Raw genomic sequence first — 19,734 nt, 5'->3', positions numbered from 1 at the left:
TTCTTCCACTGGGAAATGATCCAATGAGCGGGAACATGCACTATAATTGTCCCATCACAACAAGTCTGAGTGGTCATGCTCATGGATGGAGAGTGCAAGCCAGATAATTTGGTCCCAAGAGCACGTTGTTGAAAGATGCTGCAGTGCATTCAATGCGGCTGTGTCAGGTGGACCTGCTTGCCAAGAAAAAACGGTTGTATAGAAGATTCTTTTGAAAGATAGCATTGGAAAAATACCAATACTTCAGAACAATGCCACCAGCCTGGAGTGGGTTTAGGCCCCTAGTAAAATGTTTTATTTTTCACAAGTTATTAGCAACTTTAGAGAGCCATGTCTTCTGCAAATAGTCACATTTTTAAATAATGAGAAACAATCTGTGATATTGACACATTCTTAATGTTAATAATCATTCTTTGATTATACTGAAATAGGAATTATATTGACATTGTTGGTGAAAAGAAGTTAGAGTTGTAGGAGTGGTATGGAGCCCTCTAGTGGGAAAGAGAAGACATCAGACAGCGTGGTCAACACAATAGTTCAACCACAAAGAATCATGGGCAGAACCTTTAAAAGGAATACAAAAATAGGTTTATTTTTATTATGGCATCTCAGAACAAAAACAGTGACACAAAATACAGTTGTAGAAAAAATACAAAGCTCTCATGCGTGTTTTCTTGTTCCAAGACAAATGACCAACAATAACTTACTTCTGGTCGGGTGAGCTATTGGAGTGTGAGTATGCCTTGCCTAAGACTATTCTGTCTCTGAGAAGCTTGAAGAAGGCGTAGTAGTTGCTGAAGAGAATTAAAGCCAAGGATATCGTCTGATGCCACCTTTCTGAGCATATCAACGAGTAGAGCTGGTAGAATATCGTCGCACCTTCCAAGATGATGAGGATGTTCAATATTCGTAAGGGCTTGTTGAAGAAAAACTAAAGGATAAAAATAGACAGAAAAAGAGGAGGCATGTTGTTATTGAACAAACAATGTCTGGAAGTACAACAAGCCCTTTAGCTTTGGCTGCCTGAGGCGCAAACAAGAACAGTCTTGCAGTTGGTGTTACTCACATAAAAGTGATAGTGGGAGACGTCTGAGGGGACAGCCACATTGTAGTGCCCTATGGCCTTGTATACATTTTTATTGTGTTTGACCAGGACACCCTGGGGCCACAAGTACTCTTCCGTCCATCTGTAGGAGGAAAAGAGAGAAGAGGGTTCAAATAAATACAAAGCAAATCTTAGTAAATCTAACGCTCGTCTGCTAAATAGCCAGCTATCAGATGAGCAGAGTTTAGTCTGTTCTTTCTCTTGGAAGCCACATGGATGCAAATATCTCGGAATACATTTTACCTCAGCCCTTAAGAATCTGTTTAAAGAAAACTACACTCCCCTCATTGGCAAAATTAAAGACCTGATTCGCTGGTCCACTCTCCCTGTGACTGCGATTGGATGGATTAACATAGTGAGGATGAACAAACGTTCTTTCCAGACTTAATCATCTCATTCAAATGAATTCCTGTATTTGCCCCCTACTGTATGCAGGTGCATGATGTCCCTGAATATACAACAAGTAACAGCAGGGCCATTTCTAGCTTTTTGGCCGCTCTAAGCGAGAGTGGTTGGGGGGCCCCTGCCCGTCGTGGGCGGAACATTTTAGTGGCCATCTTGGCAGCGTAGAGAAAATGTTAGTTGTAAAGCTAATTTCCTGCAGTTCAAGTCATTTTGCCAAGGGATGGAGAAAACATTTAGCAGTTTTTAAGGCTAATTTCCTGCTAATCTACACATCTTGCCATGACTTTTGCCATGTTCATATGATATCTGAGTGAATAACAAAATCAATGGGGGCCCCCTCGACGTCAGGGCCCCTGATTCTGCCATGATAACTACAAGGGTTAGATTGCTGGCTAGACTAACTTACCTAGAAATATATAACATGTTAGATGAAATGGGCTAATTGAGTGACTGACCTAAAAAGATGAAAACTGCAGATGCACTACCAAATGTTGAAATGACACGTGTTTTTTTCTACTATACTAACTAACAGTACGTTCAAACCGACTGATTTCCTCATTTGTTTTGTTTCATGGTTGGGAGGCCCCTGGGGGCCGCGGGGCCCTAAGCGGACGCTCAGGAGTAACAACAATATTAATACAATGTTATTACTAAAGTAATTACAGAGTTCTAGTCCCTCCCAAACCCTCAGTGATATCATCAGTGCTCCTCAGGCCGTGATGCCTCCTCAGTAGTAGTACTTACATGTGCTGCAGGACGTTGGGACAGAGAGAAGGGTCCACTTTGTGCCAGCAGCCCAGGTGTGCTGCGGCTTTATGGAGCAGGTCACAGTAGCGTGGGGGCAGCAGGTGCCTCATGAGGATGACTGAGGTACTGACAGACACCAGGATGAAGAGCTCACAGGACCAACGCTTGTCCACGTATTGTGTGCTCTGCAGAGGAACAGCACACAACCAGAATAAGCAGCCAGAAAAACACAGCGCCCTCAGAGACGCATTGCAACTGCAGGCATCAAGCAATGTATCTATTCTTGATTATGTTGACAAACCTAATTGGTGATATATAACAATGCTGCACTACGGTGCAAAAACAAAAAAGGGAGATCTGACGGTAGACCCTCCTTTCTCAAATCTCAGTCGTTAGCACGTCACAACACCTAACATAAGGCTGGGAAGTCAGTTATTAGTTACTCAACTTAAACCATACAGGTACGAAGGCCACGTAGTAGGCACTGAGCATGGAGCTGACCAGCACCTCCTTCATCCTCCAGTTGAAGTCCATCTTCAGGTACTCCACCTCTTTGCGGATGAGGTCTGGGGAGAGGCAGCAGGCGTGTGTGGGCATGGCCTGGACCCCGTACAGCTGGCTGGTGTGCTGCTTCCACGTCTCCTTCAGGGCCGTCATGTAGTCACGCCCACGCCGCCCAGCTACTTCGACCCGATGCTAGCGATGGGCGAGAGTGGCCCGACCCGGCAGAAGTAGCAGTTTAACCGGAAAAAGGGAATGTACATCCCGAACCTGTGGAAACAGGGGATTGCAGAACTTTCAGGTTACAATGTATTCCAAACTGACAGTCTATTCAGATCATTTGAATCCTAATCACCACCGATGACCGACTTGAGCTGTATGGAGAGCATCACGTTCCTCTGAGACACTGGAGGTGTTCAGAGTCGTTGAACTTGATCCCTAGTGAAGGTTGATACTAGTGAGTGTTGTTGGGCAGTGAATAAGTCATGTACAGTCGTCTCTAAAATGAATGGCACTCTCGATAAAGATGAGCAAAAATTACTTGTCTAAAATAAATCAAACAAATATTGAGTAACATTGTACGCAGAATTTTAAAAAACATATCATTTTACAACTAATACAATTGCTCAGAGAAAGACATTTTGTTTAACAAGTAATACAAAATTGGCACCCCTAAAGACTTTTAAATAAAAGTTAATCTTAGCTTATGGAATTGTATTGTGGCCTTCCATGGCATCCTGTTTCACTGGGGTTTAAATAAGGTAACAAGCATGTAAAATGTATCTGTCATACATCACTAGAGGTTGGACCAAGTCACTATTATTCGAAGCACAAGCAAGTCTCAAGGTTCGAATCTCATGTCACAAGGTCCGAGTCTCAAGTCGAGTCCCAAGTCGAACGGGTCGAGTCCAATTCAAGCTGAGTCACAAGTTATTTTTCAAGTCAAGTCTCAAGTCGAAATGTATTTGTCACGCTCCGAATACACCACGTGAAGACTTTTCCGTGAAATGCTTACTAAAGAGCCCTTTAAAAACAATGCAGTTAAAAAGAAAAAGGAGCAAATAAAAAATAGTAACACTATAAAACAATAATAACGAGGTTATTTACAAGGAGCACCGGTACCGAGTCAATGTGCAGGGGTACGAGGTAGTTGAGGTAATATGTACATGTGGGTAAGGGTAAAAGTGACAATCTGGATAGACAGAGTAGCAGCAGTGTATGTGAAGAATGTGAATGTGTGTCTACGAGTGTGTGTGTGGCGTCAATATCGATGTGTGTGTGTGTGTGTGTGTGTGTGTGTGAGCTTGTGTGTGTGTGTGTGTTGGAGTGTCAGTTTAGTATGTGTGAGTGTGTGGGTAGAGTCCAGTGAGTGTGCAGAGAGACAATGCAAGCGAACCAGTGCCATTTGATTAACTGTCCAGCAGTCTAATGACTTGGGGGTAAAAGCTGTTCAGGAACCTTTTGGTCCCAGACTTGGCGCTCCCGTACCGCTTGCTGTGCAGTATCAGAAAGAACATATTATGACTTTAGGTGGCTACCTCTTGACACCACCTGGTATAAAGGTACTGGATGGCAGGCCCCTGTGATGTACTGGGACGTACGCACTACCCGCTGTCATGACTGGCCTGTTCGGGTCAGGTTACCGTGGACCACACATCTCTCACACCCGCCAGAGGGGGAGAGATCGAGAGGTATGGAGGTGGGGGGGGGGGGTTATGACACCTCACGCCCATTGTAAATCTCACTGTGGAGGAATGGAATGTATGATGGGCCTATGAAGAACCTACCTCAGAACAGTAACATGCGATAAATGGACTTTGGGACAATATGTTTCGTCAGTCAAAATGGTAGTAATGACGATAGATGGAATATGAAAATGAATGTCGTTTTTGTTATGTTATTAAAAAGTTAAATGACAACGTTATAACAAAAACATTGCAACTTGAAGTTTCCACAATATTTACCTGATGTTTGCATCCGGTAAGTTGTGTGGAAAATGTCCAGATCAAAGAGAATGTTTTTGTAAAGATGAACTGTGAAGTTAGTTGTCTAAATTGGATCCTAGTAAAATCCAGACCTTGCCTCTTAACTAGTTAAGCCCAGAGAACTTGCCCTAAAGGCGGAAACGCCCATTTCTGACCCCAGGGTATAAAACATGCGAGTTAAGAATGAACATCATGACTAGGTGACCACGAGCTGCAGCCAAGGTCCGATTAGTTGTAAACCCAAAACGCAACATGAGGTTGAAGAAGACAAAGGAACCTTTTAACAATCTATGCTACGGCTGAGTAGCTGTGTCTAAGAGGGTGTATTCATGCTGGACCACCCGGTTATTCTCTCCAAAGAATCGTGTGTTCACACTCCTTTCATTCCCACGCTGGAACAACCTATATGGATGATTAGCTGTCCTCAGAAGACTTCCATTTCAGAACAAGGGCGAGGAAACAGACCACTAAGAGAAAGGACACTGACATCGTGAGGACAATCAGAGTTATACCCGGTAACCGAATAAAGTGCCGTCATCAGAGAAGGCGAACCCGGTCCACGAAAAGACACCCCCATCGGAGACCTTCGACACATAATTACTGACCCGCGGCAGTTCGGGGCAAGGTTATGGTTAAATTAAGCATAGTTTACAAATGTGCCCAAGTGTGCTTTTCTCTTGTGCACTCTCCATTTTGTGTAACACGTGTCATATTGTGCTGGCCCACTAGGGACCTGTTTCATTGTACTCAGTTCTAATCAATAGCCTATTCTGTGTGTATGTGTATCTTATATTGTCATTTTTGCTTGTTAGTAAATAAATCAATCAACTCAATTGGTGTGGTACGGATTTATTTAGTGGGACTCGGGTTTGTGCAGATTCCTGGATTATGTGACGTTCAGAATGAGACTGTAGAGGAAATTAATTAGCGACTGTTGTAAAATTGATATTCTGATAATTTGGGAAATAGAAACTGAATAAAGCCAAACTTTCCCATGCTGCCCCAGGTTACTGAGTTAATAATTACCTGATTAATTTAATCACGTAATTATAAACAGTTAATCATTCGATGAACAGCAGTTGTCACATTAGTCAATCCAACGTTACGACACTGCCTTGCGGTCGGATGCCAATTAGTTGCCATATCAAGCAGTGATGCAGCCAGATGCTCTCAAAAGGTGCAGCTGTTGAACTTTTTGACGGGCCATGACAAATCTTTTCAGCCTCCTGAGGGGGAAGAGGCGCTGTCCTGCCCTCTTCACGACTGTGTTGGTGTGTTTGGACCATGATAGGTCCTTAATGTGGACACCGAGGAACTTCAAGTCAAGTAAAAAAAACAACATCTATACATGCAATGACTTGTTCAACTGCAAATCTTTGTCTATTTATTGAGGCTACCAGACAGTCCTTTTCATTATTTTGTTTACAACACATTTCGATTATGTAATAATTAAACAAAATTCCAAATGCAAGCTTCATTAGTAAATCATAAATTTCAACATACCAAAAAGACCAGTAGGCCTATGCCAGAAATTGTTGCTTGATGCCCCATTGATGGTGAGCTTGCAAAGTAAACAGTTAATATTCTTGAGCACCAGTTTCTTTGGAGCTGCAAATTTATTTATGGCAATACTCTCTCCCTACAATTTGACGTTTGTACTGCACCTGATCCTAGCTGTAGGCGTACAGCAAAAGCAACAATCTGTTCACCAAATCAGTGGTTCTCAAACTTTTTGACCTGCGACCCCCCAAAAAGCAGGAGTTCAAAGCGTGCAACCCCCGGGCACGTTCACTTATAATTCACTGTATCACAATTCCAGTGGGTCAGAAGTTTACATACACCAAGTTGACTGTGCATTTAAACAGCTAGGAAAATTCCAGAAAATTATGTCATGGCTTTTTGAAGCTTCTGATAGGCTAATTGACTTCATTTGAGTCAATTGGAGGTGTACCTGTGGATGCATTTCAAGGACGACCTTCAAACTCACTGCCTCTTTGCTTGACATCATGGGAAAATCAAAAGAAATCAGCCAAGACATCAGAAAAAAAAATGCAGACCTCCACAAGTTTGGTTCATCATTGGGAGCAATTTCCAAACGCCTGAAGGTACTACGTTCATCTGTACAAACAATAGTATACAAGTATATACACCATGGGACCACGCAGCCGTTATACCGCTCAGGAAGGAGACGCGTTCTGTCTCCTAGAGATGAAGATTACTTTGGTGCGAAAAGTGCAAATCAATCCCAGAACAACAGCAAAGGACCATGTGAAGATGCTGGAGGAAACAGGTACAAAAGTATCTATATCCACAGTAAAATGAGTCCTATATCGACATAACCTGAAAGGCCGCTCAGCAAGGAAGAAGCCACTGCTCCAAAACCGCCATAAAAAAGCCAGACTACGTTTTGCAACTGCACATGGGGACAAAGACCGTACTTTTTGGAGAAATGTCCTCTGGTCTGATGAAACAAAAATAGAACTGTTTGGCCATAATGACCATCGTTATGTTTGGAGGAAAAAGGGTCATGCTTGCAAGCCGAAGAACACCATCCCAACCGTGAAGCATGGGGGTGGCAGCATCATGTTGTGGGGGTGCTTTGCTGCATGAGGAACTGTTGCACTTCACAAAATAGATGGCATCATGAGGAAGGAAAATTATGTGGATACAGTATATTGAAGCAACATCTCAAGACATCAGTCAGGAAGTTAAAGCTTGGTCGCAAATGGGTCTTCCAAATGGACAATGACCCCAAGCATACTTCCAAAGTTGTGGCAAAATGGCTTAAGGACAACAAAGTCAAGGTACTGGAGTGAGATTAAAATAGCAAACGAGTTTTACTATGACTTCGGCAATGCATGGTCGGACGAACCAAGTCTCGGTCCCTGAGAAGGAACGTTTTAAAGGCCCACCTCTTGGCATCGGAGAGAAAATGTAGCAGTTTTCAAGCTAATTTGTTATTATTCTACACACCTCTGGCAAAAAGCTGAGGAATGGGCCTGGAGAAATTGTACCACTCAAATTCATAGACAGAGCAATGGTTTCAAGGACTGACCATCGATGAAATCAAAATGTATAGTTAACAAAGTTGAGGCTGTACAGTGTTTTACATTTACATTGTTTACAAATATTGAAGCAAAACAATCTTATATTTTGGGTTGTATTTGGGGAATACGAGTATTATAATTGGTGGAGAACTGTGGATACTAATATCCCTCTGTGCCTCCCATGCCCATGTTGCCTAGGGTTAAGAACATAAATTGTATATTAATAATATTATATTGTACTCTCTACACTTATTCCACAGAATGTTTGGCCTAAATTCTTTGAATCTGTTAGAAATACGCATAAGAAAAATGTTATACAAATATTTTGAGAACTGGCCGCAGACCCCCTGCAGTACCTCCGTGGACCCCACTTCGAGAACCCCTGAATTACAGAACTTGGGTCACCAAGTATCTAAATCTTCAATTAGATACTACCTCCATGCCAATAGGCTATTTAGAAGGGTTGCCAGAAAATAGCCTTTATCAAGAGCAATCAACAGATGTACAGTGGCTTGCGAAAGTATTCACCCCCCTTCACATTTTTCCTATTTTGTTGCCTTACAACCTGGAATTAAAATAGATTTTTGGGGGGATAGTATCATTTCATTTACACAACATGGCTACAACTTTGAAGATGCAAAATATTTTTTTATTGTGAAACAAACAAGAAATAAGAAAACTTGAGTGTGCGTAACTATTCACCCCCCAAAGTCAATACTTTGTAGAGCCACCTTTTGCAGCAATTACAGCTGCATGTCTCTTAGGGTATGTCTCTATAAGCTTGGCACATCTAGCCACTGGGATCTTTGCCCATTCTTCAAGCCAAAACTGCTCCAGCTCCTTCAAGTTGGATGGGTTCCGCTGGTGTACAGCAATCTTTAAGTCATACCACAGATTCACAATTGGATTGAGGTCTGGGCTTCGACTAGGCCATTCCAAGACATTTAAATGTTTCCCCTTAATATGGCTTGAATCCCGTTAGCGGGATCGATATGACAGCAGCCAGTGAAAGTGCAGGGCGCCAAATTCAAAACAACAAAAATCTCATAATTAACATTCATCAAACATACAAGTATTATACACCATTTTAAAGCTTTACTTCTTGTTAATCCAGCCACAATGTCTGATTTCAAAAAGGCTGAACGGCGAAAGCAAACCATATGATTATATTAGGTCAGCGCCTATACACAAAAAAAACAGCCATTTTCCAGCCAAAGAGAGGAGTCACAAAAAGCAGAAATAGAGATAAAATGAATTACTAACCTTTGATGATATTCATCAGATGACACTCATATGACTTCATGTTACACAATACATGTATGTTTTGTTCGATAAAGTTCATATTTATATCCAAAAATATCAGTTTACATTGGCGCGTTACGTTCAGTAATGTTTTGCTTCTAAAACATCCGGTGATTTTGCAGAGAGCCACATCAATTGACAGAAATACTCATCATAAATGTTGATGAAAATACAAGTGTTATGCATAGGATTATAGATGCACTTCTCCTTAATGCAACCGCTGTGTCAGATTTCAAAAAAGCTTTACCGAAAAAGCACACCATGCAATAATCTGAGTACGGCACTCAGACACAAAAACATGCCATACAATATATCCGCCATGTTGGAGTCAACAATACTCAGAAATAGCATTATAAATATTCACTTACCTTTGATGATCTTCATCAGAATGCACTCCCAGGAATCCCAGTTCAACAATAAATGTTTGTTTTGTTCGATAAAGTCCATCCTTTATGTCCAAATACCTCCTTTTTGTTCGCGCCTTCAGTTCAAAAATCCAAATTCACGACGTGCAGGTCAGACGAAAACTCAAAAAATCCCATTACAGTTCGTAGAAACATGTCAAACGATGTATAGAATCAATCTTTAGGATGTTTTTATCATAAATCTGCAATAAAGTTTCACCGGAGAAATCCTTTGTCTTCAGAAATGCAATGGAACTGAGCTACCTCTCACGTGAGCGCGCATGGCTGAGCCTCATGCCCTGCTGGCAGTCATCTGACACCAGGAGCTCTTATTCATCCCCACTTCACAGTAGAAGCCTCAAACAAGGTTCTAAAGACTGTTGACATCTAGTGGAAGCCTTAGGAAGTGCAAAATGACCCCACAGACACTGCAGTTTGAATAGGGAATTAATTGAAAAACTACAAACCACTTCCTGTTTGGATTTTTTCTCAGGTTTTTGCCTGCCATATGAGTTCTGTTATACTCACAGACATCATTCAAACAGTTTTAGAAACGTCAGTGTTTTCTATCCAAATCTACTAATAATATGCATATCTTAGTTTCTGGGCATGAGTAGCAGGCAGTTTACTCTGGGAACGTCAGTCATCCAAGCTACTCAATACTGCCACCATCCATAAGAAGTTAAACCACTCGAGTGTTGCTTTAGCAGTATGCTTAGGGTCATTGTCCTGCTGCAAGGTGAACATCCGTCCCAGTTTTAAGTCTCTGGAAGACCAACAGGTTTCCCTCAAGAATTTCCCTGGATTTAGCGCCATCCATCATTCCTTCAATTCTGACCAGTTTCCCAGTCCCTGGCAATGAAAAACATCCCCACAGCATGATGCTGCCACCACAATGCTTCACTGTAGGGATGGTCTTCTAGGGGTGATGAGAGGTGTTGGGTTTGCGACAAACATAGCTTTTTCCTTGATGGCTAAAAAGCTCAATGTTAGTCTCATCTGACCAGAGTACCCTCTTCCATATGTTTGGGGAGTCTCCCACATGCCTTTTGGCAAACATCAAACATGTTTGCTTATTTTTTTCTGGCCACTCTTCCGTAAAGCCCAGCTCTGTGGAGTGTACGGCTTAAAGCGGTCCCATGGACAGATACTGCAATCTCCGCTGTGGAGCTCTGCACCTCCTTCAGGGTTATCTTTGGTCTCTTTGTTGCCTCTGATTAATGCCCTCCTTTCCTGGTCCATGAGTTTTGGTGGGCCGCCCTCTCTTGGCAGGTTTGTTGTGGTGCCATATTCTTTCCATTTTTTTAAATAATGGATTTAATGGTGATCCGTGGGATGTTCAAAGTTTCAGATATTTTTTTATAACCCAACCCTGATCTGTACTTCCCAACTTTGTCCTTGACCTGTTTGGAGAGCTCCTTGGTCTTCATGGTGCCGCTTGCTTGGTGGTGCCTCTTGCTTAGTGGTGTTGCAGACTCCGGGGCCTTCCAGAACAGGTGTATATATACTGAGATCATGTGACACTTAAATAAAGTCCACCTGTGTGCAATTTAACTAATGTGACTTCTGAAGGTACTTTGTTGCACCAGATCTTATTTAGGGGCTTCATAGCAAAGGGGGTGAATACATACATATGCATGCACTACTTTTCCATTTTCTGAAACAAGACATTTTTTTTATTTCACCAATTTGGACTATTTTGTGTACGTCCATTACATGAAATCCAAATGAAAATTCATTTAAGTTACAGGTTGTATTACAACAAAATAGGAAAAACGCCAAGGGGATGAATACTTTTGCAAGGCATTGTAAACGCCTGGAGTCTGCTAAACGGCCTTGGCACTTGGATTGGAACTGAATAGAGGTCTTTGGCCATGCAACCAGTGGTGGGTTTGCCGTCGAAAGAAGGATGCATAAAATAACCTCATACCTACTGTAAAATATGGTGGTGGCTCTTTGATGTTATAGGGCTGTTTTGCTTCCACTGGTCCTGGGGCCCTTGTTAAGGTCAACAGCATCATGAACTCTACCAAGTACCAAGACATTTTAGCCAAGCACTTAGTTGTCTCTGCCAGGAGGCTGTAACTTGGCCATCTTCCAGCAAGACAATGACCCCAAGCACACAGATATCCACAAAGAAATGATTAATTGACCACAAAAATCAACATTTTGCAATGGCCATCTCTGAAGACCTGTGGTTTGAATTGAAGAGGGCAGTCCATAAGCGCAGACCGAAGGATATCAAAGAGCTGGAAAGATTCCGTATGGAGGAATGGGTCTAAGATCCATCCCAATGCCTTCTCCAATCGCATAAAAAATTATAGAAAAAGGCTCAGTGCCATTATCCTGGCAAGGGAGGGTGCACAAATTATTGAAAAGTGGGGTTCCAATCCATTTTTTGATAGTTTTCTGTATTCCTTGTTCAGTAAAATCTCTTTCTCAGATCACTGGGAACCACTGACACGGCTGGCTAGCCTATCTTCAAAGAATCAGCTTCAGGAGTGAATGGAAAGTAGAAAAAAACTCTAGTTCTGTTCAGGACTACACGACAAGTCAACGGATACCAGATGACAACAGTAGAAGACGGGTGGGGACCTTTTTGGACAATCAGAGCATTACAAGCATGCCGCGAAAAGACCCAACCAAACCCCTTTCCAAGAAGGCTTGGTTCCGACAGAGATACACGGCAAACCAAGGCATTCACACGTAAATACATTCATGATTTCTTACTCCAAAACAGGCGGCGGTGTGCTATGTATATGATTGTGAGTGTAGTTTCTAAATGTACCAAAGTATGATGTCTCTGTCCCTCTCTCGCCCTCCATGTCTTTTTGTAACAAGCCGCCATATTGTGCCAGTCCACTAGGGACCTGTTTCTAATGTATTAAGTAGGGATGCACGAAATATCGGTAAGCATATTGGAATCGGCCGATATTAGCTAAAAATGCCAACATCGGCTTGATGTCTAGTTTAAAGCCGATGTCAAAGCTGACGTGCATACCTATATAACGTAGGTAGATGACGTAATGACACCACGAAAAATACAGTGCTACACACCATTCCTAACCTAGCCCACAATGTCTGCTGTGTGGATCTACTTTGAAGTTTCAAAGGAAGATAACAAAAAGGCCATATGCAACGTTTGTGCTGCTATTATTTCCCGAGGAGGGGAGAAAGTGAAATCGTTCAATACCAGAAACCTAATTACTCATTTGAAAGTGCATCATCCCCAGACGTTCAGCGACTACTTAGAACAAAAGCAGAAAAAAACTAAGCACACACTTCCAACACCTAAACAAGTTCAAGTCGAGCAGTCATTTGAAAGAGTAAGAAAATTTCAACAAGACAACTCAAAGGCGAAATCCATTAAAACGGCAAGATAATGGAATTCATTGCCCTTGAGAATCAACCGTTCTGTCGTGGATGATGTTGGCTTTCGCCGACTGGTCAAGCACCTCGAGCCCCAGTACACACTACCAAGTAGGCGCTATTTTTCAGATGTTGCCCTACCAGAGGTACACCGTATTATTGAAACGCACCTCTGAGCTACTTTCTATGGGTGTCACTGCTATTAGCTTCACGACTGACATTTGGACCAGCGATGCCAGCCCCATGAGCATGCTGAGTCTGACAGCATGGTGGGTCGACAAGGATTTTCTACTGAGGAAAGCCGTATTACATGTTCAAGAATGTTCTAGTTCTCATACCGCTGCTGCCATTTCAATGGCATTTGAGAACATGAACACACTCCTAGCTCCATTTCGAACAACTGACTCGAGAAATAGGCTCAACAACTGCGCCTGCAGCAGACGTGATACCCTGTCATGGCATTGAAACGCCGACTCAACAGAAATGCTGACACTGTGGGGTTAAAACTTGCAAAAGTACTTGTGGCTGTGAACAAGCGATTCGGTGGCATTCTCTCTGAGCCTCTTTACTGTGTTGCCACCATGCTCGATGCTAGGTACAAGGACCGCTACTTCGATGCAGACAAGAAACAGGGTTTATGTGAAATGTTAAAGACACAGCTGGACAAGATGGATACGATCCCAGTTACAGTGTGCACCGAGGAACAGAGGCCATGGACAGACAAACTGAAATGGTCCACCCACACAGACAGCGTGGTGAAGAAGGCGCAGCAGCGCCTCTTCAACCTCAGGAGGCTGAAGAAATTCGGCTTGTTACCAAAAACACTCACAAACCTTTTCAGATGCACAATCGAGAGCATCCTGTCGGGCTGTATCACCGCCTGGTACGGCAGCTGCTCCGCCCATAACCGGAAGGCTCTCCAGAGGGTAGTGAGGTCTGCACAACGCATCACCGGGTGCAAACTACCTGCGCTCCAGGACACTTACACCACCCGATGTCACAGGAAGGCCAAAAAGATCATCAAGGACAACAACCACCCGAGCCACTGCCTGTTCACCCCGCTATCATCCAGAAGGCGAGGTCAGCACAGGTGCATCAAAGCGGGGACCGAGAGACTGAAAAACAGCTTCTATCTCAAGGCCATCAGACTGTTAAACAGCCATCACTAACATTGAGTGGCTGCTGCCAACATACTCACTCAAATCCAGCCACTTTAATAATGGAAAAATTAATGTAATCAATTTATCACTAGCCACTTTATGTAATGTTTACATACCCTACATTACTCATCTCATATGTATATACTGTACTCTTACCATCTACTGCATCTTGCCTATGCCGTTCGGCCATCACTCATTTATATATTTTTATGTACATATTCGTATTCATTCCTTTACACTTGAGTGTATAAGGTAGTTGTTGTGGAATTGTTAGGTTATATTACTTGTTAGAAAGGTCCGTCATGGTCTGGGGCGGTGTGTCACAGCATCATCGGACTGAGCTTGTTGTTATCGCAGGCAATCTCAACGCTGAGAGCTACAGGGAAGACATCCTCCTCCCTCATGTGGTACCCTTCCTGCAGGCTCATCCTTACATGACCCTCCAGCATGACAATGCCACCAGCCATACTGCTCGTTCTGTGCATGATTTCCTGCAAGACAGGAATGTCAGTGTTCTGCCATTGCCAGCGAAGAGCCCGGCTCTCAATCCCATTGAGCACGTCTGGGACTTGTTGGATCGGAGGGTGAGGGCTAGGGCCATTCCACCCAGAAATGTCCAGGAACTTGCAGGTGCCTTGGTGGAAGAGTGGGGTAACATCTCACAGCAAGAACTGGCAAATCTGGTGCAGTCCATAAGGAGGAGATGCACTGCAGTACTTAATGCAGCTGGTGGCCACACCAGACACTGACTGTTACTTTTGATTTTGACCCCCCCTTTGTTCAGGGACCCATTATTCCATTTCTGTTAGTCACATGCCTGTGGAACTTGTTCAGTTTATGTCTCAGTTGTTGAATCTTATGTTCATACAAATATTTACACATGTTAAGTTTGCTGAAAATAAAAGCCATTGACAGCGAGAGGACGTTTCTTTTTTTGCTGAGTTCACACACACACAACCGGTCAAAAGTTTGGACACACCTACTTAACCAGCATGGCTACCACAGCAATACGCCATCCCATCTGGTTTGCACTTAGTGGGACTATCATGTGTTTTTGAACAGGACAATGACCCAACACACCTCCAGGCTGGGTTAGGGTTAGACTTAGGAGACTGATGAAGTGCTGCATCAGATGACCTGGCCTCAACAATCACCCTTCCTCAACCCAATTGAGATGGTTTTGGATGAGTTGGACCGCAAAGTGAAGGAAAAGCAGCCAACTAGTGCTCAGCATGTGTGTGAACTCCTTCAAGACTGTTGGATTCCAGGTGATTCTGGCATTCCAGGTGAAGCTGGTTGAGAGCATGCTAAGAGTGTGCAAAGCTGTCATCAAGGCAAAGGGTAGCTACTTTGAAGAATCTCAAATATAAAATACATATTTTGATTTGTTTAACACTTTTTTGGTTACTACATGATTCCATGTGTTATTTCATAGTTTGTCTTCACTATTATTCTACAATGTAGAAAATAGTAAAAATAAAGAAAAACCCTTGAATGAGTAGGTGTGTCCAAACTTTTGACTAGTACTGTGTGAGTGTGTGTGTGTAAGCATGTATATCTATCCAGTGGTCACCAACCAGTTGATCACGATCGACCTTCAAGGCATTCCTAGTACATTTCCAAAATGTTTGTAGAAAAGCCAACGATAAAGACATAATTGCTTGCACTCTTTTTTTTCGTGTTGCGCTGTTGGCGGTAGGTACACTTGATTCAGAAGCCCTGCGACCCGGGTAGGCAAAGTGTTCCAATTCTGAACCATTTAATTTGTCTGAAAGGACAAACTCTGCCTACCCGGCGGACCGGGAGGTCTGTGGCTAAATAGAGTGCGCCTACTGCGCTGGCCAATCGGATAGCTCAAATCACCGTGCTTACAGCTTCCACGACCACAGCAAATTTTATGCTAGCCTACGTGAGTTTTAAAACCATGACCAGAGTGAGACTGTCAAAGAATACAGCAAAGAGCTGAGTGAGTGAGTTCATGTAAGTTTTTATTCAACACTATTACAAAACATTCTTCTCCCTACTTCCACTGCAATGAATGAGTAGCCAAGTGGGTCAATATCCTGCATTTGTATTATTATTAGCTGCTCGTCATGTCTTTCAACATTGAGAAATATTTCACTTTCTCTTGTCATATGCACAAATCCATGTTGTGCCTGAGGCAGATGCGGTGCGACTCGAGTTTTGCCAATCAGGTGGAAGATGGTGTCCCCTCTCTCTCTCGTCAGTCTCACCGGAGGAAAGGAAAGAGAGAGTAGGGACCGTAAGAGGAGGACCCTCTGCTGCTCTCTCCCTCCCGCCGCTGAGACTAATGTCGTGTTCAAAACAACTGGGAACTCGGAAATCTACGACTTCAGTGCGTTCAAGACAACTGGGAACTCCGAAAAAAAGTAGTTACAACTGGGAAGACTATCTTTGAACGGTCATCCAAGACAGAAACTTGAATGCACCATGACCATCAGATGTAGATACCATCAGTCCAGAAAAATAAAAAGGCAAATTATGCTCAGCTGTGCCTCGCAAGTGCTACAATAAACAAAAAATCATTTTTTTTATCAAAGCTTTGAGTTTTGAAATATAATATGGTCTGAGAAGAACAATACTGGCAAGCCAGACATAGCCAATATGCTGTCACAATGTATTAGGCATACTGCACAACCCTCATTCCTACAGAACAGGTTAATGTTACTTTTTTTTATTTTATTCTGAGCGGTAGATCTCAGCTTGCTTTTTGACTGGGAAAGTGATCTTGACTCAGAAAAGGTTGGTGACCACTGCTGTACATAGTGGAAACCTGTGGAATAAAGTACATTTAGTTTTTACTCTTTAGGTCGGAGTCTGTGGCCGTTAACTAGAGTGAGTGATGTGCATCTACCATACAGCCTCCTACCTAAGCTATCCCAAAGTCAGCCACCCTAAAAGCCAAATTAGACAGACAACAAACAGCACCAAAATCATAGAACATCATCAGTCAGTGAGAGTGGGTGGACTCACCAGCGAGGTGTGTGAGGGAGGGTGTGAGTACCACCACACAGTCTTGTAGATGTTGACATAGTGGACAAAGAGGGTGATGGGGTGGCAGAAGAACAGGTGCAGCTTGAACAGAACGTTTGTGTCCATGGATAACTCTGGGATCTTACAGTGCTTCACAGGAACCACGGTCTGGGCTGCCAACGGGGGACTGGATAGGCTCGTAGCCGAGCCATTCCTAACGGTACAACACACATGGCTTTCAAATCAAAATATTACTTTGTGTTACTACAGGTTGACATCTAAAGACTATAGCTTATTACTATTCTCACCCTCCATAACAGCAGGACTGTGGTATGGGCGTACACTCTATGGGGAAAAAAACAGCTATCTATAATCAAGAAATAACGAAACACCCTTACAACATGTCACAGTGTTCTATGTAGTACACAGTCAACCCATACGATCCCAATGTCCTCTCACCTTGTCCGAGAGTGAACCCCCGTGACTGGGGAGCTGGTAGAGTGGTTGCCATTGCTGACTGAGCCTGGCTCACTGTTTATTGGAGACCTGCAGTAAGCAGTGCGGTTGACCCCTCTCCTTCTGCCTGCCATGGCAGACACCCCCATGTTTCTCTTCCTCTTGTATGTTTGTGTGTCTGAGCGCTAGTCTTTCTTTAAACTGATCAAACTGTAGGAAATCACCCTGATGATTAGAAAAGTTGGTTAATTTTCTTATTTCTATAGGCATCACCGCTCAAAGTAATATGGTCATCTAGCAATGCTATGATATACTGCAGCCTGGTGATGGCATGGACAGTAGTTAATTAAGATTGGACACTACATTTCAACCATAAAGGTTATTTTGCATTTACATTACTCAAATCAAAGATCATGTTTATAAGGCATATTAAGCGAAACAGTGACAGATCATGAAAGTGTGATTTGCTATTTATCCACCCAACTTGATGATAACGTGGCCTTAGTACAATTTGAACAAACATACTGCAAGTCTAGAAATATCTGCTAACCCATGCCTCAGCACAAGGTGACCCTGTGTAATGATCATGCTGTTTAATCAGTTTCTTGATATGCCACACCTGTCAAGCAAAGGAAAAACCACATTCACTTATGAGGCGGGACCAACACATTTTCCGGAAGCTGACATACAAAACCGATAGTGTCATCAATGAAGCGACAGGCCATACATATACTACACAAGTACCATGCATCTTATCGTAACGTGCACGTGATAAAAACGTGTCTTTCCGCCAAACCAGTCTTTCCGGTACGACAGTAAAAATGCATGCTCGACAAAATACTGCGCCCTACCATATAAACAGCCAGCATAATGGCTAGCTAACGTTACCCAAATCATACAAAATGTAAGCTTACCGAGGTTTGGACAGGGATTTTATCTCAAATGCGGTTGTAGTAGTATATGAAGTAGCAGGTTACACAACACAGACTTTCTGAGCATTTGTTGAGAAAAATGCACGTCTCCCATTATAATAAACGAAATCGATCATTGTGTTGATGAGGTACTACAGATGTGCGATAGCATGGGGACGTGACGTGAATGATGACATCATGACATGTGGGAGAGGAGTGTTTCTTTAAAGAGACATCATGCAATACCAAAGATTTGTACAACTAAACCAAAACAGACCATAGCCTGCCGTTTCCAATGGGAACAGATGCGTCATGGTGGGTAGAACAAGCAAAGAAGTGGACAGAGCAAAGCACGAGCTAGCGAGGTCATATTGGCTCGTTCTAGCAGACATCTGCATATTTCCGGTAGGGAACGGCTACTATGTGAAGTACACCTGTGCAATAACTCAATTCGCCTTTGCGCTCCTTCTAAACAACGGATTATTATTTATTTTTTACCCTGGCAAAGTGTAAAATGTACAAAATGTAGTCCACTCTGTTCATAACAGATGATATATTTGGGAATAGAAAACTATTGAGAGCAAATGTTTCATCGATGAGAATATGTGCAGAATGTAGGCCAAAATCCATATTTTTCCATCTCCCACTGGCCGGCCGCTAAACTTCCTCTCCACTACCAAATTTGGTAGTGAGTGGAAACGCCAAGCGGATGCTTCATATTTATACATCCAGTGAATTATCTGTCTCATTGTTCTGTGGTAATACTGTATTTACATAATACATCCTGATCATTTTTATTTGAAGATGGACGAGTTAAGGTTTATCATATTATGGTAAAATTGTTATCTTTTAATTTCAACATTTTCTCAAAGCAAGTATCAATTTAAACTTTGTCACATGCCCCGAATACAACAAGCATTGACCTTACCGTGAAATGCTTACTTACAAGCCCTTAACCAACAGTGCAGTTCAAAAAGAGTTAATAACATATTTACCAAATAAACTAAATTTAAAAAATACAAACACAATAACAAGGCTATATACAGAGGGTACCGGTACTGAGTCAGTGTGCGGGGATTTAGGTTAGAGGTAATTTGTACATGAAGGTAGGGATGAAGTGACTATGCATAGATAAACAGCGAGTAGAGCTTGGAGTAGAAGCTGTAAAGGAGCCTTTTGGTCCTAAACTTGGCACTCCGGTACCACTTGCCATGCGGTAGCAGAGAAAGCAGGCTATGACTTGGGTGACTGGAGTCTGACAATTTTATGGGCTTTCCTCCGACACTGCCTATTATATAGGGCCTGGAGTGCAGGAAGCTTGGCCTCAGTGATGTACTGGGCCATACGC

General features: G+C 42.8%; 1 pseudogene; it reads right to left on the bottom strand.

Annotated features, from left to right (window-relative positions):
- Positions 1–565: 565 nt before the first annotated feature.
- Positions 566–19,396, bottom strand: LOC106610826 (transmembrane protein 39B-like; annotated as a pseudogene).
- Between the last annotated feature and the right edge of the window lie 338 nt (positions 19,397–19,734).

This window comes from Salmo salar, chromosome ssa09 (assembly GCF_905237065.1).
Source record: "Salmo salar chromosome ssa09, Ssal_v3.1, whole genome shotgun sequence".
NCBI classification, from domain to species: Eukaryota; Metazoa; Chordata; class Actinopteri; order Salmoniformes; family Salmonidae; genus Salmo; species Salmo salar.
This window is presented reverse-complemented; position numbering and strand designations above follow the sequence as displayed.